At 41.0% G+C, this 27,612-nt stretch overlaps 1 long non-coding RNA gene and 1 pseudogene across 1 annotated transcript in view; one reads left to right on the top strand and one right to left on the bottom strand.

Annotated features, from left to right (window-relative positions):
* Nucleotides 1-27,612, bottom strand: part of LOC116277714 (uncharacterized) — a 170,771-nt gene that overhangs the window by 125,220 nt on the left and 17,939 nt on the right. The window contains exon 3 of the long non-coding RNA XR_012066237.1: nucleotides 25,393-25,499. This is a non-coding gene — a long non-coding RNA (uncharacterized lncRNA). The remainder of the gene's footprint in view (nucleotides 1-25,392; nucleotides 25,500-27,612) is intronic.
* On the top strand, nucleotides 8,727-10,829 carry LOC140690931 (ubiquitin thioesterase OTUB1 pseudogene; annotated as a pseudogene).

Raw genomic sequence — 27,612 nt, forward strand, 5'->3', positions numbered from 1 at the left:
ACCTAGCGCCTGTGATTCAATTTTCGCTGCCGCCCAGACACCTCAGTGGTTTCCTGGCCAGTCTTCCGCCCACCGTGGACAGACCCACCTCTCCAGCACTAGCAGCTATGAAGTGTTGCTTCGCTCAGAACTGCTGTCCTGACAACATTGAGTCTCCTGGCACCTAAACACAATGTATCTATTTATTCAATTTTAATTTTTTCACAATATTTTGTAGGTTTTAGTGTTTTTTACAGTTTTGTCAGAAATATCCCTAAGTATTTCATATTCTTAAAAACTTGTATTGAAGACATTTGACATGTATCAGCATGTAAATGTAAGGTGTATAATGTTACTCTGACGGATTCGTATACTATACTCTGATTGCTGTTGTAGCAAGGGTTATCACATTACGTATTTTTGATGCTATTGTAAGTGGTACTGCTTTTTAAATTGCAACTTCCAGTTGTTTGTTGCTGGAGTGTAGAAATGCAGTCGTTCTACGTGCACTGACCTCATCCTGCCACTTAGCTGAGCTCATTTCTCTCAGTTTTCCGCTGTCATTGTTCCCAAAGAACGTTTCACGTGCAGACAGCACTGCTGCCTGCTTTCCAGGTGGGGCATCCTCTGCGTCTTCCTCTCGACCTTCTGTCCTGGCCGAGGTCTCTAGGAAAATGTGGGACATAAATGGTGGGAAGGATCTCGTTGGCCTTTCCTTGATCTTAGGCAACCACAGGGTGTTTCACCATTCAGTGGGCCGGGAGCTGCTGCATTGCAGAGACACCCTGTATGTGGCTGAGGGTGTCCCATTTCCTAGTTTGCTGAGCTCTTATTGGTAATGGACGCTGAGTTTTGTCAAATCCTTTCTCTGTATTTAGATGACCTTTTTTTATTAATTTTTTTAGTATGATGAAATAAACTTACTAATTTTCAAATGTTAAACTAATCTTGCATTCTGGGGATAAACCCCTCCTGGTCATCATGTTTATTCTATTACTATATCCAGTTTATAAAAGTTGTGTTTAGGGTTTTTCTCTCTCTCTTCATGAGAGACACTGCTCTGTGGTTCTAGTAGTTTTTCTAGTCTGTTTTTTAATCAGGGTTATGTTGGCCTCATAAAATTAGTTGGGTGGGATTCACTCCTCTTAAATTCTGTGGAAGAATTTGTGTAGAATTAGTGTATTTTTCCCTTAAATTTTGGTTGGATACACCATGAAGTCATCCTGGCCTGGAGCTTTCTTTGTGGGAAGGTTTTAAACTACAGAATCAATTTCATCATTAAATATAGGCCAATTCAGTTCATCTATTTCATCTTGTTTCAGATTTGGTAATTTGTGCCTTTTGAGGAATTTTTTTCCATGTCATATAAGTTGTTGAATCCTTGGCATGAAATTATTCATCACAGTCACTCATCATCTCAATATCTATAGAATCTGAGGTGACATCACCTCTCTTATCCCTGGCATTGTTAGTAAGTGTCTTCTGCCGTCTTCCTGGTCACCTGCTGGGTGACGATCCTCTCAGAAAACCAGCTTTTGGTTTTGTCAGGTCCTCTGTCGCTTTTGTAGCTCTGATCCCTGCTCCGCTCTTTGTCATCTTTCCCGCTCACTCTGCCTTTTTACTCACCAGTTTCTTTAGGCAGAGGCTGTGTTCCTCAAGGTGAGGCTTTTAAATTGTCCTTTAGTAATACTCCTTTAATAATGTAAATTTTCTTATACTCTTTCATCAACATTCCATGAGTTTTGATATGTTATGTTTTCACTTTTGTTCAGTTCAAAATACTGACGTTCCTTCTACGTTTCAGCCTGGAAGCCTCCAGGCATGGAGCTGGGGCAGTCGCGGGGCTCCGCTCTCACTCCCCGCCTCTCAGTCTCACTGTCCTTCACTGGCTGATGTCCAGGGCCTTTGAAACATTTTTTCATGTATATTGTCTGTTTTTGTGGTTTAAGCCTCTGGGTAAATCTACTTCCTAGTACCCCACAGGGGTACTTATAGGGTCTTCATTGTTGTTTCATTAAAAAGTCAGCCAATTAAAGGAATCAGTGAAACTTTTGTCCATTTAGGGCCTCATCAGGCACTCAGGGGAGGCAGAAGTATGGAGACTAATTCATCAAAGGAGGAAATTAAAACAGAACTAAATGACAAGCCAATCCCAGGGGCAGGTATATTAACATTTCTGTGTGCTCCAAAAAGAGAAAACACTCATTTTGCAAATCATCTGCTTAAATGCCCAGCAAAAGAGCACTTTCAATGGACAGCAGGGGTCTTAGGAACTTTCTTTCAGGAAGGAATTCACAAATAGGTGACTCTGTTGAGTCTGACAAAGGCTCAAACAAAACTTGGGACTTTGTTTAGCTGTTGGATCTGGACTGACTTCTCATGGTTTAGTGGTTTATCTGTCATGGTTTAATGACTGCAAATTGGGTGTTCCAATGTCTTTCTTACCAACTATTTTCTCTGTCTTTGGACTGCGCACTTGACTCTGCAGAACTCCTTTTACAAACGTTAATTTTTGTTCTATAAAATAAAAATAACTTTCAAAAATGTTAGGTCAAATATCCAAGTCACAAAACTGTAGAGATTAAACTGGCAACAGTGCATCTTCACTCTAAATACAGATTTGTTTTGCCACTTAAATGATTTCACCTTTTCTGTAGGAAGCACGGGGCCTTGAATAAAAACACAGTGAAACATCTTATTTCCCTGAGGTTTCTGCCTGTATCTAGAATGTCTACTACTAAAATGCCATCCTTGATTAACTGTTGGCAGCATCTGGTGGCTAAAAATACACTTTTGTATGGGACTAAGGGAAGATAAGGAATCTATTTCTTGATAAGTATACAATTCTCCTGGGTTTGTGGGGAAAAGTACTTGAAATAAAAGGGTTTGACTAAATGACCTTTGGAGTTCCTGTCTAATCAGTCTTACTGCGGTCCTCCTTCAGAGGAAAGAACTTACCTACTAGATCCAAAATGGCAAAATGCACGCACACACACACAAACACACCACATTTCCACGTACAATATGTATCTATGTGTACTTACACAGGAGGGGGTCACAGGAAGGACAGGTGGAGAGACAGAGAAGAGAGAGGAAAAAAGTGATGGCCAAACGTGTAAAAATGGTAAGCCCAAGAAAATCAGCAGGCAAAGTAAGCAGAGCCTTCCAGTAAATCCCGCCCGAGATTTTCGCGTCTGTTCCACACGAATGGAACCAAGATCATCCCGGGGCCCCTTGCAGGTGAAAGCCACATACAATTGCAAAATGATGTTCCAACTTTAAAGCAAAAAGGCAGACCAAGGAAAAGAAACCACCTCTATAGAAATGGCTTCTCTTCTCTCATTGAGGAAACATCAAAATTTTTTAAATGGGCAAAAAAACAAATTGTGCGCCCTTAGATAATTAGAAAGGTCAGCTTCTCATGCTGGAGATGGGCAGATGCTGTTTGCGTAGGACTGAATCAACTCTGTGAAGTACAGTTCCACAAAATTACGATTTTACATATTCCTAACATTAGAATTAAAATCTCTGTGATGATTTAAATACACAGATGTAGCAGTTTTCTTTTATTGGTTAATTCTAATTATAATGGTACATACTTTTAAATAAGTGCCAGGTACCGTCCTCACTATTTCACATTCAGTATACACGTACTCACTGCAACCATATGGTGTAGGGACCATTATTATTCCCATTTTTACAGGCAAAAGTTTCCCAAGAGCACACAAGCCACTAAGGGTTTGGTGCTGGGATGTGAGCTCAGTCAGTCAATGTGGGTCAAGAGTCCCTGCCCTGAGCCAGGACACTGCTCCGCCATCTAAGTGGGCTTTATAGTCACTGTATTCCTTAATCAATCAGTCTTACCCTAAAGAGTGGAAGGACAGCATGCTCAAGAAGAAAAAAGACAAAAGACAAAAGTTACTAACTCACAGCTCTTTAAGTTCTCTGCTATTTTTCAGCAAAACAAAATTTTGTTCATCTCTCAAGACTCTAACAGCAAAAGCCCAAGTGAATAATGGATCTTTGGTTTTTAACCAGAACATGTGGGGGTCATGTTCTTGTATCACAGACCACCAACCACTCCTTTCTACTAGCAAACACTCTGCTACAGTGAGTGCATGCATTGCTCAGAATTCCAAAGGAGCGCTTTATTGCAAGGAGGTACTAACCACTATAATCCTACAACACCTAGTAAACTTTAGTAAAGAGGACGGGGCTAGACCACAGGGAAACGGAGCCTAGCCTCAGCTTTGTGGTGTGGGGATGATTAACCTGTTCTCAGGAAGGACGACGGCATGAATGAGAAAACAGATGCACAGAGCATTTAAAATTCTTGGTAGCACCTTACCTAGTTAATCTATCGCTTTCTCTGTTTTCATTATGTCCAAATATAATTCCATGGGAGTTACTGTCAATCACATTCTCTTCAATTTCCACGAAAACCTACTGGCTCATTCTGAATGAATAAAATTGAGCTGCGGAATTATTATTTCTAGCTCTTTCACTGTGTGTCAGAGGAGTGGTTTCCTTTGAACAGTGGAACAGCTTACTCTAGGGCAACATGATTGCTCAATCCACCTCCTTTCACAAAAGAGCTGGAGGATGGAGAACCTCTGGCCTCATAATGCTTTTCTAAACTTATGTACAAAAGAGTCCAAATACTCCCTCAAACAGGGCAGATCACATTCAGAATCCTGTAAGGTAGGCGCTGAGAACCCCCAGGGATCAGGCAGAAGGGGCTACAAGAGCAGCAGAGGGAAAAGGAGGGCCTGAGATGGAGAAAAGACAGCACGCAGGAGGCAGTGGAGAGGTGGGTGCGGCAGCGCCGTGGGGAAGGGCGTGGCGGCAGAGACACCTCCGCTCTGGCTGTTCACTCTACTTTCCTATTTGTTTACTCACTGTTTGGGGGGGGGGGAAGCAAATGCTGAGGACCTGCCTGGCCCACTGGGCCCCTTGAGGCCTCAGGGAGGAGAGTACTTATTTGTTCTCAGTTTGTTCTCTATTCTTTGGGGATTCAACCAGCTCCATCTCGGCTCCCAGAAGAGTGATGGTTTCCAAACGAACAACAAAGCTGACATCTACTCTGATTCTTCTCAAAAATTTGTCACCTTGGTTATGTGCTGCCTTTAATTGTTTCCCTTTTTATGACCTCAAGACAGACTTAAGGAATAGTGGGTTTCAGAAATTGAGCTGTCGTCCAATCTCTGCCGTAGTTCATCTATGATCTACAGCTCGGGATGGCCCAAACTCACCTGTCATTGAGTGCTAGGCTCTCTGCACAAGTGACTAAGTTTAGTCCTCTGATGGACACATATGGCTGGCTGTCACAACTTCTTGGAATACTTTTCCCTTAGCTTCTGAGAAATGTATAAACCTTTAAAAAAAATTCTGTGTCTCTGCAAAGCCTTACAAACTAAATTTTTTTCTGCAAGCCACTGCCAATAGAAAAGGCATGCTATCTTTGCATACCAGAGCCATAGGCACCATAAAAAAATAATTCTGCCCTGTCCAAATCCAGTAATGGATATCAATTACTTGGAAAACTGTTTGTAACTGAACTTACTGCTCTCTCTCTTCAAATGGGCTGTTTATAAGAGGAGTCAGATGATATCCTCTCAAGCTTCATAAAGAGAGTGGTTTTCGGGTGTCTTTAAGTGAGCTCACTTTCAAAACACTTTTGATTGCTTCCTAAGACTGGAAAATTGCATTACTAGCTTCTGGTCCAAAAGCAAAAATCTATCATTTTTAATAGTCAAGGTAAACAGTAATTATGGCACGTTGTTTATTAACATGTCAAAGTAAGAACATAGCATTTTCACTTGGGAAAAAAAATCATGAAGTGAGCCCCGGTAGTACAAAATGAAATCTCTATTTTTCAAGGATATTTTCACTCAGAACACCCACAGAGCACAGCAATTTCTTACATAATTCTCCTTAACACTGTTACTTTGGTGGCCACCATTTGAGTCTGGAAAATTACAAAGAACTACACGGCTCAATGCACAGTTCCCTTGAGCAGTGACGTTGTGTTAATATCTCTAAATAGAATTTATATTAATAAAACAATCTAATAAATAAACAGAATTGACAGATAACACAGTAAAAAAAGATTATGAACAACCATCAGCATGATTATTCAGAAATTTCCCACATTCAGTAACGCCATTTGCAACAACATGGATGGACCAGGAGATTGTCACTCTAAGTGAAGTAACTTAGAAAGAGAAAGAAAAATGCCATGTAACACTTGTATGTGGAATCTAAAGACAAGGACACAAGTGAACTTATTTATAAAACAGGACAGACTCACAGACATAAAGAACAAACTTATGGTTACCAGGGGGTAAAGGGGGAGGGAAGGGATGAATCGGGAATTTGTAATGGCACCTCTTGGGGAGTGATGGAAATGTTAACTGTCTTGATTGTGGTGGTGGTTTCATTGGTGTGTACATCTATCAAACTTCATCAAAACATACATTTGAAATATGTGAATATGTGTAGTTTACGGTACAGGAACCACACTACAATAAAGGTGTTAAAATTTTTTCCCACATTCAGTTACCAAGTCGAAGCCTTAGAAGACTTAACTGTTGTTGAAATCCTATGCAGCAGCCCCAGAAGGCTGACTTTGCAGCCAGTGGCCAAGACACTTGAAACATACGAGTCCCCCTGATGTCATCATTGTCAGATTTCATTAATAGAAGTTAAAAAATAGAAGCAAGACTGGAAAGACAGTGATAACTTTGAAGCCATCACTAGTTAATTTCTCAGTATATAACAGCCCCCAAACTGAAGTCACAGTAAGAAAAAGACAAATGATCCTGAAGTCTGACCCTGAGCCATTCCACCTGTACAAGCCTGTCTCCTTGATCACAAAGTGAGACTAACAGGCCTGTTTTACGGCTCACAAGGTAATGATGAGGCTACAGCCACATAATGTATGTGAAAACTGGGTGTAAGAGTGACTATTATTATAATATACCCTATATGTAGGGTTTGTGAGAGGTTATTTTTTTCCATCACTGTTCAGATGGATACAATACTTATAAATCACCTAAGGTGGTTTGTCTATTTTTCAGTAATTATAATTCTTCTCCCTTTCAAGTTTTCCACTTGGGTAAATGGAACATTGCACAGGTAGACATGACATTGGACTTTCAAAGTGTAAATATTTTTGCTCATTTTGCAACTTTAGCAGCATCATGTCACCATGTAGTCATCATCTGAAGTTAGCAGGAAAAGAAATGAAGCTGAGTTCTTGGTATACTGAGATGGGAAAAATGAAAAACAGAAAAAAAGAGTTTTGGAAAATGATCCTAATATTTTGAGAGGACAAGTACGTTAGTAAAATTGGTTTCCTTTCACGCAATGATTCTCCTAGATTTCTGGACTTTTTCAGAAAAGATCAGGCTACTGAGTGAGCTCACAAGTGCAAAACTGCTGGAACAGGACAGGGCAACCCCCCAGTGATGCGGGACTTGGGATTGAAGAGGGTCTGTAACAAGGTACTCTGTAAGTCTGACCAAGTGAGATCAAAATGTTCATTCCTTTGCTTGAATGTTTCAATTAAGGGCTGAAAGCTCATCCTTCCCTGACTCTTATTTTGTAAACTTTAGCCTTTCTGTTCATGAATTTGTCTCCTGTACCATATAATACCACTCATACATGGAATCTAAAAAAGAAAAAAGAGAGACAGAGAGAGAGAGAAGAAAAAAGAAGACACTAATGCACTTCTCTACAAAACAGGAAGAGAATCAAAGACATAGGAAACAAACTTATGATTACTTGGGGAGAAAGGGGGTGGGAAGGGATAAATTGGGAGTTTGAGATTTGCAAATATTAACTACTATATATAAAATAGATAAAAACCCAAATTTATTCTGTAGAGCACAGGGAATGATATTCAATATCTTGTAGTCTATAATGAAAGAGAATATGAGAACAAACATATGTATGCATATCTATAACTGAAACATTATGCTGTACACCAGAAACTGACACATTGTAACCTGACCACACTTCTATTGAAAGGAAAAAAGAATTTGTCTCCTGTAAATGAAAGACACAAACGAACAGCCACGCGCGTTCCACCGCCGCCCCTGCTCGGGCCCATCCGCTCTGAGGGCGAGGAGCCCACCAGCATGCTGGCCCGCGCTACGCGGGCAGAGCTGCCAGCCCTCCAGGGGTGGGGGGGCAGCGTGGTGGGAGCGAGCTTCCCGCGAGGAGCCCTTCCACCCAGCCTACGTATGGGTCTGTCTGCACTTGACCACACTTGCTGGCTCTCCTTTGTCATAAAACAAATGCTCCAAGCATGAATAGAGGACAGAGCGGCACTAGCATTCCCGGCCTCAGTGAACACAGACCACACGCAAAACTTCCTGTGGAAAATGGCTCATGGTAACAGGAAGCTGCACATGAAAGAGGAAGGAAAATCATCCATTGTAGGTTTCCGGTGCGAGAAGTAAGGAGGGATAATAGCCCGAAGGTCGCAGAGTGGGCATTTTTATCGTAGCGTGTTAAATGTCCATTCCCCTCCCTCTGACAGTTCTGCACAGATCTGGGGGAGACAGGAAGTGTGCCCGGACAGTTCCCTGTCTGTGGGGCACCCATGACCTGATGTAAAGCGCTCTCTTTATCATCCTCCCTCAATCTAAGTCTGAAAGCGCTGGAGCAAAGGCCGGGAGGCGCAGCCTCGTGGCTTCAGAGTAGAGGGGTAATACTGAAGTGTTTTAATGACTAATGGTCCTAGGAATGGCTGTGTTCTTTATAAATATTAAAGAGTAGTAACAAAAGGCAAACAAGATCATGAATAAAATGACTGACAGAGATCAAGACTTGTGTCACCTAAATTTACAGGAATTCCATGTATGTCTGAGGGGCAAGAATCAAAAGCATTGCTACAGAGAACCCAGAAGGGTAATAACCACTAATTCATTCATTCATTCATTCAACACATACTCAGTGGGCACTGACTATGTGCCAAGGGTAAAGGATACAAAGGTGAATAAGAAACAGAATCCCCTCCTTCACAGAGCTTGCATTTTAGCAAGGGAGAGAGAGCTAATAACAAACAAACAAATGTATGCTACAGTGTTAGGTAGTCATCAAGACTATGAAGAAAAGCAGGAAAAAGGGATAGAGAGTGATGGGGGCGCTGTTTTATACAGAAAGGGTGGAGAAGGCCTATTGAGAATGATATCTGAACAGAGACCTGTGTGAAGTAAGAGACTGAGCCATGGGAAACTCAAGGGGAAGAGTGGTCCAGGTAGGGGAAAGAGCACATGCAAAGGCCCTGACGCAGGTAAAAGCTTGGATCATTTAGGGAACAGTAGCGCAGCAGAAGGAAGGAGGACAAGGAAGAGTCACACGACATGAAGTTGGAAAGACAGACTAAGCGGATCATGTAGAACTTGTGGGTAAAACTTGGTAAGGACAAGGATTTTCAACTTAAACGTGATAAGAAGTGACTGACGGTTTTAGGCTGATGGATGAACATCGCTGATTTGCACTTTTATCTGATTATTCTGGCTTCATCTCTGAAGAACCAGCCATTGAAAGCAGTAGTAGAACACGGAGTGTAACCAGCCAGCTACTAAAATAATATAGAGAAAAAGTAATGGTGACTTGCATCGAATGGCTCTTGGTGGAGCAAGTGAGAAGTGGTTAGATTGGGATATATTTGAGAACTGACTGCTGGATTGATTGTGGAGTGTTGGGGGAAATGGGAAATAAAAATAACACCTAGATCTGGGCATGAGTGATTGGCCAGCTGCGGGGGACAGAGTGAGGAAAGCTGGCGAAGGAGCACAGATCAGGGAGAAGAGTGATCAGAAGTTCTGTTTGAAGTACGGTGCTGTTTAAAGATGGCGGTGGAGGAACCTCAGCAGCAGAAGCAGGAGCAGCTGGGCAGCGACTCCGAAGGTGTTAACTGTCTTGCCTACGATGAAGCCATCATGGCTCAGCAGGACTGAATTCAGCAAGAGATTGCTGTGCAGAACCCTCTGGTCTCGGAGCGGCTGGAGCTCTCTGTCCTATACAAAGAGTATGCTGAGGATGACGTCTACCAACAGAAGATCAAGGACCTCCACAAAAAGTACTCGTACATCCGCAAGACCAGGCCTGATGAGAACTGCTTCTATCGAGCTTTTGGATTCTCCCACTTGGAGGCATTGCTGGATGACAGCAAGGAATCGCAGCGGTTCAAGGCTGTGTCTGCCAAGAGCAAAGAGGACCTGGTGTCCCAGGGCTTCACTGAGTTCACAATTGAAGATCTTCATAACACATTCCTGGACCTGATCGAGCAGGTGGAGAAGCAGACGTCAGTGGCCGACCTGCTGGCCTCCTTCAATGACCAGAGCACCTCGGACTACCTGGCGGTGTACCTGCGGCTGCTCACCTCGGGCTACCTGCAGCGTGAGAGCAAGTTCTTCGAGCACTTCATCGAGGGTGGGCGGACCGTCAAGGAGTTCTGCCATCAGGAGGTGGAGCCCATGTGTAAGGAGAGCGACCACATCCACATCATCGCGCTGGCCCAGGCGCTAATTAAGCGTCTCCATCCAGGTGGAGTACATGGACCGCGGCGAGGGTGGCACCACCAACCCCCACATCTTCCCCAAGGGCTCTGAGCCCAAGGTCTACCTTCTCTACCAGCCTGGACACTACGATATCCTCTACAAATAGGGCTGGCCCCAGCCTGCCACTGCCCTGCCCGCCCTCCCCTCTGCCAGGCGCTAGACATGTACAGAGGTTTTTTTGTGGTTGTAAATGGTCATACTTCACGCCCCACCCCTTCCCTGTCACACGACCTCGACCTTCCACATTTTATTAAAGGGGACGCTGGTGGTGAAAAAAAAAAAGGAGAAGAAGTTCTGTTTGAAATACTGAGTCAGCTGTTGTACATAAAAGTCTATGGTTCAGACTTTTGTCATCCAAACATACAGGCAGACTACTAAGTTCTCATCTGTCACATAGTGACTACTCAATAAGTAATGGTTTTATTTTGTTGCTGTTGCTGCCAAGCTGACACCATCTTTTGTGTCTGAGATGTTACTGTAGGAAAATGTCGGATGAATTGGAATAGGCGGACTCAGGACAGATTATGCCCTAGTTCTGAAACAGAGAGATGATCTGAGTGAAGTTATTAAATGTTCACAAGCAATAGTTATCTAGAAAGGAGACCTTAAGGGAATAGCGCTGGTCAATCCAGGGGTCCTTTGCTGTAGCCCAGAGCAACAGTCCTCAAATTCCAGCCTCCCCAGGGGAGCTTTAAAAGAAGATTCACTTCAGATCTCTTGCCTCAGAATCTTCAAGGATTGAGTCCCAGAATATATAACTTAAAAGTGTTCCCTGGGTAACTCCAGGTTTGAAACCACTGCCCAAGGACACAACCTTCTAAGCCCTCTAAGACATAAACTGTTTGCCAATACTGGCTGTTAAAAGAGCAGGATGGAAAGTACAGCATGGGTGTCTTTATCTACAGTGGGCACATAAAGCCCGTTGCTTAAACACATCAAAAATACCTATGAAAAAGAAGCTTGCTTTTCAGATCAGATTAGCCAGTGAGAGGCAGGAATGCTGCTGCAACTCAAAGGAAATTTAAGACACCAATTGCTTTTGGATAAAGAAGTGTGATATCTACATACAATGGAATACTACTCAGCCATGAAAAGAATAAAATAATGTCATGTGCAGCAACACGGATGGACCTGGAGATCACCATACTAAGCGAAGTAAGCCAGAAAGAGAAAGAAAAATACCATATGAGATCACTCATATGTGGAATCTAAAAAAAGACACAAGTGAAATCATTCACAAAACAGACTCACAGACATAGAAAACAAACTTATGGGCTTATGGTTACCAGGAGGGAAAGGGGAGAGGTGGAGAGATAAATTGGGAGTTCAGGATTTGCAGATACACGCTACTACACATGAAACAGGTAAACAACAAGGTCCTATTATATAGCACAGGGAGCTATATTCAATAGCTTGTCATAGCCTACAATGAAAAAAGAGTATGGAAAGGAAGTATACATACATTTGTGTAACTGAAGCATTGTGCTGTACATCAGAAATTAACACAACATTGTAAACTGACTACACTTTACTTTAAAAAGTTAATTTTAAAAAATTAAAAGACAGCAGTTTCTTTTGGAACTGTGACTATAGTCACTCATGTAAGTCAACGTTATTTTAGACTATTTCATGATAGGGAGTTAGTAACCTGGGGAATAGACCAGGATCTGTCTCCAGCAAAACATGTGACTTGAGGAAACTTTCTTTGCCTCCTTAGATCAGTTTTCTCATTGTTAAATTGAGGCTTTTACAATATTGGTGATTTTTGAATAGCCCTGAGATTCCACATTGTTGCTGCAGCTGAGAACTTGGGTAAAGAGAAGACAGCTTTGCTTTTATCTATTTTCCAGGTCTGAAGAAGCCTTCATTTGAAAGATGGGTTCCCTTCCCTAATGTTTTCAGACATTATTCTAAGTGATCTTATAAACACCATGTAAGAAAAAGAGAATTAATCTGTGCTACATGTTTGTTGTAGATAAAGAACTTTAGGCTTCTGGTCACCTCATTTGGTCCTCACTGCAATCCTGTAAGCTCTAAGGTTACAAATGCACCGATTTCATAGATGAGAAAATTGAGGCTCAGAAATTTTTTTTTAAATTCCAAACTTCTTTAGCTAACACAATTTGTAATCAGAAACACTCTATTTCAGACTCTAGCCTAAAATTCACCAAAGCACAGAGGCTCTATGTTAAACATAATGCTCCCTTCTACAATTCTGTGACTTATCTTTGATTTAAAACAGTACAACTTAAATACTTTACTTTAAATGGTTTCTGGCAGTTTTCAAAAACTGCTCATCATGAAATTCACCCAGAAATAATAGCTTCATACGTGAAAACTATGACTAGATCCGTCCCACCTGAAGGTTCACTGGCTAGCCCTAACTCCGTAAGTTTAAAACATATTCATTATCGTCCACCCAAACCTGCTCCCTTTTCTCTTTTTGGATAAACCACCATCCACACAGTCCACCTTTAATGCCCTCTTCTCCCTAAACCACCCTCTGCTTGGCTCTGAGAAATATTTCTCACACGTATTCCATTCCTTCCATTTTTATATCCCTGCTTTAATGATCTCTCATTTAAGTTATTGCAATAGCTTACATTTACTCTGAGTCCACTTGTGTCCTTCAAGTCCTTTTCCTCTGTGTATTCCTCTGCCTTGTAATTTAATCTATAAATTTGAAAGTATTTGCATATGTACCTCTGCAAGGATGAGATCTTTCAGGGACTATATTCAATTAATTTTCCTGTCTTCACCACCTAATGGTGCCTCACACATGGTAGCCTCTCACAATAATGTGTGCTGAATTTAAAAAAAGATATGTCAAAACTGAAGGCATTTTTGTTAGAGTAACTGGACATTCATAATCAAAAACATAAGCCTCAACCTAAGTCTTTCATGTTATACAAAAATTAACTCAAAACACATCATGGAATTAAATGTGCAACGTAAAATGATAAAACCTTTAGGAAAAAACACAGGAAACAATCCTCAGGACCTAAGGCTACATAAAATGTTTTTAATGCTTGACACCAAAAGCACAATCCAGAAAAAAAAATAATGAATAAACTGGACCTCATCAAAATTAAAACCATTTGCTCTGTGAAAGACTCAGATAAGAGGATGAAAAGACAAGCTTCACACTGAAAGAAAGTATTTGCAAATGACGTATCTAACATATTCTCTATACAGAAAATATTAAAAAAAACTCCCAAAACTTAACAGTATAGAAATAAACAATTAAAAAATGGCAAAAGACGTGAAGAGACATTTTGCCAAAGAGGAGATATAGACAGCAAATAAGCACATGAAAAGATGTTCAGCATCATTAGTCATCAAGGAAATGCAAATTAAAACCACAGTGAGATATCACTACACATTTATCAAAATGGCTAAAATGAAATGAAGTGATAAAACCAAATTCTGGTGAGGATACAGAGAAACTTGATCTTTCATGAAATATTGGAGGGGGTGTAAAATGACACATCCACTTTGGAAAAACAGTTGGACAGTTTCTTACAAAACTAAACATCCAGAAATTGCACTCTTGGCCATTTATCTAAGAGAAATGGAAACTTACATTTACACACAAACTGATACTTGAATGTTTAGAGCATATTTATTTGTAAGCGCCCCAAACTGGTAACAACCCAGATGTCCTTCAACAGGTGAATGGCTCTGGGGAAAACAGTATAGAGATTCCTCAAAAGACTAGGAATAGACTTACTATATGACCCAGGAATCCTGCTCCTGGGCATATATCCAGAAGGAACCCTACTTCAGGATGACACCTGCACCCCAATGTTCATAGCGTTGTCAGGGGATCACATGGGGAACAGAGTGAGGCACTCCTCTTTCCGGGCTGGGGAGGTATCAGTGAAGACCTAGTGAGGAGCCTGAGTTCATTCCCCACCTCACAGTAACGTGGAGCCCCCTCAGGTGACAAGGGAGACTGAGTAAGAAGCCTGCACTTCTACCCACACTGGCAGTGATGAAGTGGCAACATCCCCATTTTGCCCCCTGGGGTGATGTCAGTGGAAGCTAGCTAGGATCTAGCATCCAGGGTCTCTGAACACAGTAAGATGGCCACGTTTCATCTGAAATCATTCACCATACAAAGAACCAGGGAAATCAGAAACTGAATGAAAAAGGGCAATGACAGATGCCCATAATGAGGTGACAGAAATGTCTAAATTGTCTACCAAAGTTTTTAAAGCAGCTATAATAAAAAGTGCTTCAGTGAGCAATTATGAATATGCTTGAAACAAATGAAAAAGCAGAAAGTGTCAGCTAAATAATAGAACATCTGAGAAAGAACTAAATGGAAATTTTAGAACTGGAAAAAAAAATGTAAAACCTAGCGGGTGGGCTCAATAACAGAATGGAAGTGACAGAGGAAAGAACCTGCTGGCTGCATGGTGGACCAGTTGGAATTACCCAGCCTAACAGAGAAAACAGACCAAAACCACCTCCACCAACAACAAAAGAACAAGGCCTTGGAAACTCATACGCAGGCTGAATAATGGCTCCTAAAGATATTCAGGTTGGTCCTAATCCCTGGAAGCTGTGAATGTTACCTCATATGGCAAAAGGAACTTTGCAGATGTGATGAAATTAATGATCTTGAGATAGGGAGAGGATCATGGGCTCTCCAGGCAGGACCTGAATGAAATCACAGTGCCCTTAAAAGAGGGGCGCAAGAGGAGATTTGACTACAGTAAAGGAAGTAAGAGATGTGATTACAGAAGCAGGAGACTGGAGTGATAAGAAGGGATTGTGAGTCAAAGAATACAGATGGCCTCCAGAAGCTAGAAAAGGCAAAGAAGTGTATTGTCCCCCAGGGCCATCAGAAGGAACTAGCCCTTCTGACATCCTGACGTTAGTTCAGTGCACCTGATTTCTGATGTCTGGTCTCCATGACTGTGAGAGAGTAAGTGTGTGCTGTGAAACATCATGCTTGTGGTCATTCGTTACAGCAGCCATAGGAAACCAACACACTGCGGCACTGTAACAAAAGAGTTCATGTCCTGGAGACATGGAAGGAGAGGAGAAAATGGGCAGGGATGAAAAAGTGCTCAGAGAAATAGTGGATGAATATTTCTCAGATCTGACAAAGGACATAAATCAGATTTGTGAACCTGAGTGCCAAGTGGAAAACCCAGAGAAATCCATGCCGAGACACAGCATTTGTCTTTCAGCATTTCAAATTTATAAAAACTAAAAACAAACAAACATATATCTTGAAAAGAGCAAGAGAGAAATAACACTTTACCTACAGGAGAACGCAATTAGAATGACAGGAGATTTCTCATAAGAAAGCATGGAGGCCATAAGGAAGTGACATGACATTCTGAACTACTGAAAGAAAAGATCTGCCAACCCAGAGTTCTATGTCCAGTTAAAATACCCTTCAGAAGTGCAGGGGAAATCACGATATTCTTAGATATATTGTTACTGCAAGGCCTGCCTGCTCTGAATGAACGGCTAGAGGAAGTTCTCAAATATAAAGGAAGCAAATAAAAGGAATGTTGCAACATCAAGAAAGAAGAAAGAACACGGCAAGCAAAGATATGGATAAATACAACGGACTTGCTTGCTCCTGTGGCACTAACTTGTATTTGACAATTAAAGCAAAAATTTTCAAACACTTTCTGACGTATGGAGAGGAAATATTTAAGACAATTATACTATGTACGGAAGAGGATAAAGGTACATAAAGGTGAAGTTTCTACACTTCACTACAATTGATGAAATGACAACAGCAGTAGACAGTGATAAATTATATGTATATTAAGTGTATGACGTAATATTCAGAACCACCTCAGGAAAATCTATATGAAGAGATACACTTAAAAACACTCTAGATAAATAAAAGTCAAATTCTACATATGCTCAAATAACTAACAGGAAAGCAGGGGGGGAAATCCAGAGGAACATAAAGAAGCAAAAAGAGTGGAAAAAAGGCCAAAAAATAAAATGGCAGACATACATAGCTTTAATACATCAATAATTATAGTAAATGCAAATGGTGATATATACAAATTAAAAGACAGATCTGCAGAGTGGATTAATTATATAGGACCCACCTGTATGTTATGAATAAGGAATTCAAATTAAATAGAACAATATAGGCAGGTTGAAAATAAAAGGACAGAAAAAATAGTGTCATGCAAACATCAATCAAAAAAAAAAAAAAAGAATGCCTATATTAGTATCAGATACAGTAGACCCAGAGCAAATACAATTACCAGGTGTAAAGAGGAATAATATGTAATGATAAAATCTAAAAAACAACAACAAACAAACAAAAACAAAGCATAAATACAGGGCAGAAATAGACTCATGGACAGAGAATACAGACTTGTGGTTACCGGGGTGGGGGGCGGGGTAGAGGGTGGGAAGGGATAGACTGGGGTTTCAAAATTGTAGAATACATAAACAAGATTACACTGTATAGCACAGGGAAATATACACAAAATGTTATGATAAATCACAGAGAAAAAAATGTGACAATGAGTGGGTATATGTCCATGAATGACTGAAAAATTGTGCTGAACACTGGAATCTGACACAACATTGTAAAATGATTATAAATCAATAAAAAATGTTAAGAAAATGTAATGATAAAATAATCAGTACATTAAGAAGACATAGCAATCCTAAATATATGTATACACCAAACAACAGAGCTGCAAAATACATAAAACCAAACCAAAAGAAATGAAAGGAGAAATCAACCAAGCCACAATTACAATTGGAGACTTTACGCACTATTTCAACAATCAGTAAGACACCCAGACAGAAAATTAGTAAAGACATACAAGAATTCATCAGCGCCATCAACCAACAGCACCCAACGAGCATCTTTAGATGCTCGTTAAACACTGTTTTGAACACTGTACCCCAAAACAGCTCAATATCCAATCTTTTCAAGTGCCCATGGAACATATACCAAGATGGACAACATTTTCGGCCATAACATAAACCTCAACAAATTAAAAAAAACCCTGAAATTATACAGGGTGTGTTCTCTGACCAAAATGGAGAAAGATAACACAGGAAATAAGGTTCTCTGACCTCAAACAGAGAAAGAACAATTTCCAAATATTTGGAAGCCAAATACCACAATTCTAAATAACCCACGGGTCAGAGAGGAACTCTGAAGAGAAATTTTTTAAAATAGTATTTGAACTGAATTACAATGAAAACACAACCCATTAAACTGTATGGGACAGAGCTACTGTTGTGCTTCAGGGAAGTTTACAGCATTAAAAACATGGACTGGATCTGTTCTAACTACTCGGATTATGTTTGCCAGCGTAAAACAATCATTCGGTATGATTTGTATGTCTATCTGTGTTACTCTTTTACAATAATATATTATAACATATATGATACTTCTGGCCATGTTGGTGCAGGTGATAAAAAAGACACACACAAAGCTGTTCAGTTTTCTGTGCCCTGTTGATATTATCAAGTCTGTTCAGAAAACACAGCTGCATTGCAGGTCCTGGCAGCGCTCTTCCCTGTGCTTGCTGTCAAAAAGGCTCCCGCCTGCATTTACTCAAGATGAACCAGAGTTTACCATTGTTCCCTGACTAAATACAACCCCTACTGAAAAAGGCAAATATCACCAAGTTCACAAGTTTAGCTTCTACTTTCTTTGCTGGTGGTTTTATGCAGGAATTCTCTTCCTGGGCTGAAGTTTGAAAACACAGTTACCACATTAAATCATAAGTCATTTTGATGTGATGAAACTATTGAAGGGAACTGGCTAATTTCATGTGGCAATCATTAGGTCTGTTCACTAATATTGCAGTTTCTTCCATCTGCACATGTGAGCAATCTGCACTTCTCTTTCATCTTCAAGGTAGGAATGGACATGTGACTTGCTTTGGCCAATAAAGTATGAACAGAAATGCAAGGTGCTACTTCTGATAGAAGCCTTTGAAGAACTCGTGGGTGATTCACCACGTTCCCATGTGCTTGATTAATGAATGATGAGGGTGATGTAGGTGACAGGGCTCCATGAGCCTGCGTCCCTGGGTGCAGAGGATGTAAAACAGATTCTTTTATTGACCAACATGGACATATAGCCTTAGCAAGAAATAAACCTGTGTTCTTTTTGTAACCTTGATTTTAGAGTTGTTTGCTAGGACTGCATAACCTAAACTATTATAACTGATTGATATATTTTATATTTAAACGAAACACATGAAACTCTTTGCAATAGGACCCTGTACTATGGCATCAAATTGTAAACTACAGTTAATGAATTATTCATTGGTGTACTTGATGGAATCTTCCACTCTGATAATACACACACACACACACACACACACACACACACACACACAAAGTCAAATCAAGTCTCGCATCTCTTTCCTTATGGTATATATTGGAACAATAGTTTACTAGTTACTCCACGATATTGAGCTTTGTATGATGTGGAGCACACAGAGAAATAATGTGGACTATGGAATCAATACTTGAGTCAGCATATCTACCTACGTGCTGGTGGTCATGACTACATCCTCCTGCTTTGGCTTCTCCCTCTATAAAATGAGAGTAATGGTGATACAGGCAGGCCTCATATGTAATTGAGAATATGTAAGTTAATTTACATAGAGCCATAGAATGATGTCCAGCACATGGTAAGTTGTCAATTAATTTAGTTATTATTATGTTTGCTTTAAACTGTTAATATACACTTCCCCTAGCATATGCAACACTTAATATCACCTCCCTGATTCTGATGCCTCTTCTCTTCCTACAGACACTTCAGGGAATCTTAGGGATGTGTGATGAATCAATTACATTTTTATTTTGAAACATTCGGCCACTTTAACAACCCAATACACACAAACACACACAACTACTTATTAAAATTTGAAGGTAGTTGCTAAGGCAAAGAAAGGAAATGACTATATTTCATTAGATTTAAATAACTCTTTGAAAATAGGATAATAACCAGGCAGAAGATGCTCTACACACTGCAGGAAAACTGACAGGAGTTGTGTCATCCTCCCTGCAATACAGTATAATCTTGCATAATGGGGAAGATAACACGTCTGCTGTGAGTACAGAATTGCAGCGATAACCAGAGTAGGACTTAAGTCTCTGATTCCAAAGACACTGAGGAAAGCACTGAAGACCCCCTGACACCTCCTCACACATCATGCCTCTGTAAACAGGTGGCTTCTAGGGCATCCTGTTTAAACCTCTGTGTCTGGTCCAGAATCTTTTTTTTTTTTTTTTGAGCCTTCACTTGTTTACATTTTTTTTAACTTTTTTTTATTGAATTATAGTCATTTTACAATGTTGTGTCAAATTCCAGTGTAGAGCACAATTTTTCAGTTATACATGAACATATATATATTCAAAATTTGTAGATACTGATAGGCATGTGCAGAATACATAAACAAGATTATACTGTATGGCACAGGGAAACATATACAAGATCTTGGCGATAGCTCATGGCGAAAAAAAAAAAGTGAAAATGAATATGGTCCAGAATCCTTTATTCCACATTCTTACAGAATTCCATTTCTAAGAACATACTCAATTTGTATACAAGCATTTATTTGTATAAATTATTTTATTAAAGTCTGATCCCTGAGCTGGGAGGGCTCACTTCCCTTTCTGCTCACCACTCCTCCCCAGTCCCCCACCCAGCATCCAGAGCGGAGGGCCTCTCAAGAAACAAAGACAGTACAACTCTCCCAAAACTAGAGATAGGGGACTTGAAAGGAGAAAATCATGTCAAATCCCCCAGGTGAGATAAAAGTAGCAAGAGAATGCTTTTTCTAAAATATGTAACAGAAACTAGAAAACTGGAACAGTCGAGTCAGTTAAGAAAGGACATGTATATATACCATAGGATTTATGCCTTAATAACAATCACCATCTCATATAGACTTGGAAAATTCAACTTCAATGTCAATATCAAAAAACATTTGTGCTTGATGGCATGTGACTTCCCTGACCACAGCACTGCACCCCAGCACCCCCAAATAGAGATGAAGCCACGATTTGAGGTGGGAAAGAGTTTAACCACTGAAGAGTAGGATTCAGTTTTTGTTCACATCCAATGATCATGTTTCTGTATATACTTCAGCTGGATTCTAGTCTCTTTTCACTTGTAATGTTGAATAAGTGTGAATTTGAAATATATATACTGAAGTTAATTACACTAAAAGACAAGAACTAAGGAAATCTATGAATGTCAAAATAATTTTGGAACTTGTTATGGGAAGAAGCAATTAAATTTCCTTGAAAAAATAACAGATGAAGACTTAAGAGAGATGTCTGTCCAATGAATATTATGAGAGGTCCATGCTGAGCTCAAATGAAGAGTGATTCTCTAAATATGTGCAGTTGGACTTCACCCCATCAAGACCTTTCTTCACATCATGATTCATTTAAAAGAGGAGATTTTTACTATATTTCAACTTAGAACTAATGAGAAAATTTTAGTTCAATCTTCACTGCTATACAACTTTGTATAGAATGCATACAATTGGTGAAAAGGCATCAAATACATGAACACCCTCACAATACAGCCTGCTTTTAATCACTGAGAGTTGAAAGAGAATTACATAATTCTTTTAAAACTGCCTAACCTCGTCAGATTGACTGAATTAAAGACGATTAAACTTGCTCAAAAATTCTGCAATGGTGCTGGTGTTCTGAAGAAAATGATGGCCCCGCTTGGAGCAAAGAACAGACTGATACCTTAGGAAGTTTAAAATTAAGTGCAAATACATAGATTCAGCGGCCTGCTTTCTAATAATTCACTTTGCAGATAAATCTTAACTGCTGAAAATCTTAACATTGCTGATAAATTACTTATCTATATTATTTTACTCTACAAACTGTTGGAGGAAACTCGGTGAACTGTGGCAAAAGGAAATGACTCAAAGGATACTTGCCATAATTATAGTACTAAAGATTAGTTAATTGTCCCCAGTGTGTAGCACATAGTTAAGAGGTTCATCTTGGTAAAGAGAAACAGTCAATACAATAAATACAGAAAACTTTAGGTACACTGGGGTCCTATTTTATGAAAAAAATATATAAGTTGGTTTAAAGTACATCAAAAACTCAGCTGGGCTCTAACTATGACCTCGGGTAAACTACTTCACCTCTCTGTGTCTGGATTTCCTCATCTGTAAAAGCTGGACAGTATTATTACCTACACCTTATGGTGTAAGAAATAAGCGCGTGACTAAAGCTAAAGTTCATAGAACTGTCTCTGGGATATGTGGAAAACTGGTTTGTTTCTTTTTCTCTCTAAAGTTTCTACATTTGGAATAGGCAAGATAAGTCTTTTTTGTAAAAGAAATTAATAATGATGCATATTTCAACAATACAGCTACTACTATGTCCAAAAGGAAACAACACGCATTAAATACCCAGTGATCATAACCAGTAACAGGAAACTTGAGCAGAACCATCAAACTCTATAAAGACCTTTTTTTTAGAGCAATGAAGAACCAAACGAATGGTGCTGAACTTCACGGCAAGAATACATCCCCTATCCATTCGCACCCCCACCCAGTTTTACAATTACCTTCTCAAAGCCATAGACCAAGCCTGCCAAAGAGGAGAGTTTTACTGCCAAGTCCCGGGCATGGTACCACTGAGCCCAGCACCGCCACCTCTCTTCTCTCCTTGGCTTTCGTCTTTTGGCAGACATCTCGCCACCTCCCACTCGGGTACCAGAACCAACCTCCCGTGCGCCCTCGGTCCAGCGGAAAACTCCGAAGTGGGCAACAGGCTATACAAAAGCCAAAGACACTCACCTCTCCCCCGCGCCCCCGGCCCCGCGCCGCCCCGGGCGCCCGGTGCCCGGTGCCCGCTCCCACCCGGCCCGAGCCGCCCGGGCACCGCGGTGCTTTGCAACATGCATAGGCGCCGCCGGCCAGAGGACCCCACCGCGGATTTCCGGCCAACAACAGCCCCCCAGGCGGCTCCCCACGTGAGTGGCGCCCCTGCTGCAGCAGCTCGGCCCACGCGGGCCGCTGAGAGAGCAGCAACGACGACAAGAACAATTCAGCCCGTGGCCTGAGGGAGCCGGCAGCCACCCCTGGCCTGGGAGCGGCGAGGCGGCGGGGCCGGCGGCGGGGGCTGCGGCGGCCGTGCCGGGCTGGTGGCCGAGATTTTCCTGCGAGGCCCCGCGGCCCCGCCTGGCCGGCGGTCCTGCCCGCAGCCGCTCCCGCCGCCCGGGGAGGCGCCCCGCACGTGCTTGGCGCCCGCGCACAGGCGGGAACCCCGCGAGTGGCCGTGGGGCGAGTCCCCCTCCCGCCGCCGCCAGCCGCCCGCTTCCACTCTTGGCTTCGCGGGCTGCGCGGCGCCTGCCCTCGCTCGGGCGGCCGAGCCCCCCGTGCCCGGCCCCGGCGCCGCGGGCGGCTGCGGTCCCTGCGCCGCGGGGCTGCGCGTCTCCCGCCTGGCGGCTGGCTCCGCGGCACCGGGGAGCGGGGGCCACGCGGGGCAGCCCACCCGGCGCCCCCCGCTCGCCCGCCCCGCGGGCCCCCTCCACCCCCGCGCCCTCCCGGACTCCGGAGCCGTCAGGGCAGAAAATCCCTCGCACATACCTTGCAACGGACGGGCGGGCGCCTCAGTCACCGACTCGCCAAACTCCTCGGTGGTGTCCGCCGGTCTGCAGGGAGGTTTGGGCTTGGAGTAGGAGCCGCTTTCTTTTTACTTAGTAATGTTGGAAGTGCCGGCTCCGCTGCCAGAGTTGTGGGTCCCGTGGGCACAGCAGAGGCTGGCCGCGGCCGGCACCAGGGTTTCCTGAGGATCCGGAACCTAAGAGCTCATCCTCCGCATCCGCCTGCCCCGCCCCTATCTCCACGGGCGCGCACTCCCCACCCCCCACCCCCACCCCATGCCTGCGCGATCCTCTTTCCTGGACTGAACTATTCTTCCAGGGAACTACAGTGTTCATGCTCTTCATTGGGAAGGAAAAAAAAACCCTTCCGGATAAAGATTTTTCTCTTCTAACGCTTGTTTTAGATGCTTTGTTTATTTTTACGGTTGGCCCTCACACGTGCAAGGGATATTAACACAGCCTCAGAATTAAAATGTAAAATTATCTTCCTCTTATGTTGACCCAGATTTTGGTCAGAGCCCAAGGACTCAAACAGTAAAGTTTCAACTTAAAACAGAAGCAGTAACCAGGGGGGGTAGAGGGTGGGAAGGGATAGACTGGGATTTCAAAATTGTAGAATAGATAAACAAGATTACACTGTATAGCACAGGGAAATATACACAAAATGCTATGATAAATCACAGAGGAAAAAAAGTGGCAATGAGTATGTATATGTCCATGAATGACTGAAAAATTGTGCTGAACACTGGAATTTGACACAACATTGTAAAATGATTATAAGTCAATTAAAAATGTTAAAAAAATATATAAAAAAGAAAAAACTACAATGAGGTATCACCTCACACTAGTCAGAATGGTCATCATTAAGAAGTCCACAAATGATAAGTGCTGGAGAAGGTATGGAGGAAGGGAACCCTCCTACACTGTTGGTGGGAATACAGTTTGATGCAGCCACTATGGAGAACAGTATAGAGATTCCTCAAAAAACTAAAAATAGATTTACCATATGACCTAGCAATCCCACTCCTGGGCATATGTCTGGAAGAAACTGGAATTGGAAGAAACTCTAATTCCAGAAGATGCATGCACCCCAATGTTCAAAGAAGCACTATTTACAATAACCAAGTCACAGAAACAACCTAAATGTCCATCAAGAGATGAATGGATAAAGAAGATGTGATGTATATATATATTTTTTCAGCCATAAAAAAGAATAAAATGCCATTTGCAGCAACACGGATGGAACTTAGAGATTATCATCCCAAGTGAAATAAGTCAGAGAAAGACAAATATATGGTATCACGTCTATGTGGAATCTAAACAAATGGCACAAATGAACTTATTTACAAAACAGAAACAGACTCACAGACATAGAAAACAAACTATGGTTACCAGAGGAGAGAGAAATCAGGAATTTGGAATTTGCAAATACTACTATGTATAAAATAGATAAACAACAAAGTCCTACTATATAGCATAGGGAACTATATTCAATACTTGTAATAATCTATAATGAAAAAGAATATGTCTGTATCTATATTTATATGGGTATAACTGAATCACTACGCTGTACACCAGAAACTAACATAACATTGTAAATCAACCATACCTCAATAAAAAAAATTTTTAAAAACCAACAGCAACAACAACAAAGATATCACTACTTTGGAACTCATTAGCCTCAGACAGAACGTGGCCTTCTGACTTCCTCTGAAATTTGTAAATTGTGACCTCAGCATGTTACTGAATCCAAACTGGGTTCTGCTCAGTGCATGACAGGCCAATAATTTTTCTATTCTGCAACTTGTTATCTGTATGTAAGTGCAAACGTGTTAATATCCTTAAAGGTCAGAGCCTTGAGAATAGGCTCTCGTGTATATTTCAGACTATTGGCAACACTGTTTTACACAAAGTGCAGAACCAGCAAGGCTAAGCCTAGGAGACAGAGCACAGGGTTAAAGCCAAAGGAACAAATCTAACACGGGAGTCAGATGTGTTCCTTTCTGTTACAGGCAATCATGAAAATTGAAGGGATGTAAGTATGGTTTTCATCTAGTCTCCATGTCTCACTTCAAGATGACATTTATAATGTTAAAGTCAGTAGCTGTTTGCCTGAGACGTTCTGCACTGAGGCACACTCCTGTCACCTGTTACAGAGTAATTGCAAGTCCAGGAGAGCAAAAGTATTCTTCCTTTCATCGCCTGTGTCTCCTGCCCCCTTACCTGGACCGGGTGCCCAGTACCTCAGCTGCTCTTTGTGACTCTGCGTCTCCTTGGCTGATCTTCTTGTCTGACTAACATCCTCAGGAGAAATGCTGTTTGGATTCTCCCTGGATGGACCAAAGGGGAGAACAGAGCCTTAGAACAAGTTTAAGCAGTCAAGTTCACTTTGTTTCCTAGGGTTAGAATAAACAAATCTGCAGCCATTTTAAATAGCTGTGATTCCACCTTATAATGGCAATTCATTAAATTCATATTATGGTGATTTACACCTCTCAATGGCATCACACCAGTGTGCCCTTTACTCCTCGGAGAACTTATTTTCTCAGTGGACCATAAACAGAACACAAATTTTTAGATAGAACTAAAGTGTACTGTCACTGGAGACAGTACAAAAAAGCCAGCTGGAGAGCACAGCTTTTCACAAGATGCTTACAATCTACTTACTTTGCTGCCAAAACTGTTCTGACCCTATTTTTGATTGCTTTGAGACTGAATGTTTTTGTTTTGCCCAAGAATACAGAATATCTTGGTATATGTAACCCAGAATAATAGTGAATAAGTCATAAACATCAGTAAAAATAAATCTGATCAATGTAGATGATCAATCCAAATACTTAAGGCCAAAATAAAAGTGCTATTTATCGAAAATGAGTTATCTGAATAGCTGTCCACATTATCTCAGGGAAATGTCAAATGTTCCCTTGATGATTTCTAAATAAAACCTAATGTTTTTAGTGATATCAGAGAAACCTGTTACAAAGTGGAAAGCTTAGTCAAAATACTTTTCTTTATGTGAAATCATTTGTCTAATTTAATTATTTCCCACTGAAATGATTCTTTATGTATCATATAGACACAGCCCAAATGTCCTGTAGATGGTCAGGAACCCTGTTAACAAGCAAACATTTTAGCTTAAAACTTAATCCCTATAGTAAATACCATACAATTTATTTGATGCTGTGAAGCCTTGTATTTTATAATGAAAAACTAAATGAAAAAAAAGGTGGGGGGTAGAGATGAAACTAAATACATCAAATTGTAATCTTTAAAATGTATAGCAAATATGTGAGTAGATCCATAATTAAAATTTGTTATTGGAAATAATGATATTTTACATTTTAGAAGATACATTTTGAAATAGTTCAGAGTATTCCTATGAGGTGATAATATGAAATTTTTCTTTGTTAATTAAGATGCTTATCTTTTCTTCATGCCACAAATATCATGTATGATTCTTCTGTCCTTTCCTCCTTTTGGTCCCTGACCTGCATCACCAGATCAGCTTGAACTTTCTATGTGATTTCAATGCTTTTTCATTTATGTATCACTTCTCCTTTTTCCTTTTCTTGTGTCAATCAACCTGTCAGAAAGGAACAGGAATAGCAGAGATTTCACAATATTTTATCAAAACCAGAAGCCTTACAGTGTAGCCAGTTCCTAATCTAGGATCAGCATTGTTTGTGCCGCTCACTGGACACCCATGAAAGTTTCCTGATTTTGAAGTCATTTTTGTTTGTTTGTTTGTTTGTTTGTTTGCACAGAACTCAAAAAGCATTTTAAGATTCTCAAGGACAGGGTTCATGATGAAAACATCCCCCCCCTTTTTTTCCCCTCGCTAGAGAATCAAGCATGTTTGTTTCTTATAAGAAGTGCTTAGAGAATAGTTGTAGGTATGAGATGAGGATGATGGTGAGGAAAATTAAAAACTGCTGCCTCTGGCACAATGCCACATATGGAAATAATCCTTTTAAGGTTGTAAGTCCCTTTGGCAGACCATGTTTTGGTATATTTTATGTAAACAAGCTGAACTGGATACCCTGTATGGCTTGTGTGTGCTATTGGGATACAGAAACATTTCTCTTTGTATATTTAAAACAAACTCCCCAAATTTTTGGATGGTGGAACTATGCACATGTAAAGATATTCATTTACATCTTTCAATCCATACCAGGGCAGTAGACTTCCCTTTGTAATGCTATCTCTTCAATTTAACAGAGAAAAATAATTACAATCTCACTGGTCTCTATCTGTGTCTTAAATATTTAGAGGAAGTGACTCTCAGCATTTAAAAATATTTTACAGTTTATGTTAAAGGAAATAGTGGATATTTTAAGATCTTCTGTTTATTATTTCAAAGATGATAGAAACAACTTACTTGTATTATAGTAGAAGTAGAGTGAACACATTAAGTGTTGCATGCAGGGCATAAATCAAGTATTC

This window comes from Vicugna pacos, chromosome 32 (assembly GCF_048564905.1).
Source record: "Vicugna pacos chromosome 32, VicPac4, whole genome shotgun sequence".
Classification (NCBI taxonomy): Eukaryota; Metazoa; Chordata; class Mammalia; order Artiodactyla; family Camelidae; genus Vicugna; species Vicugna pacos.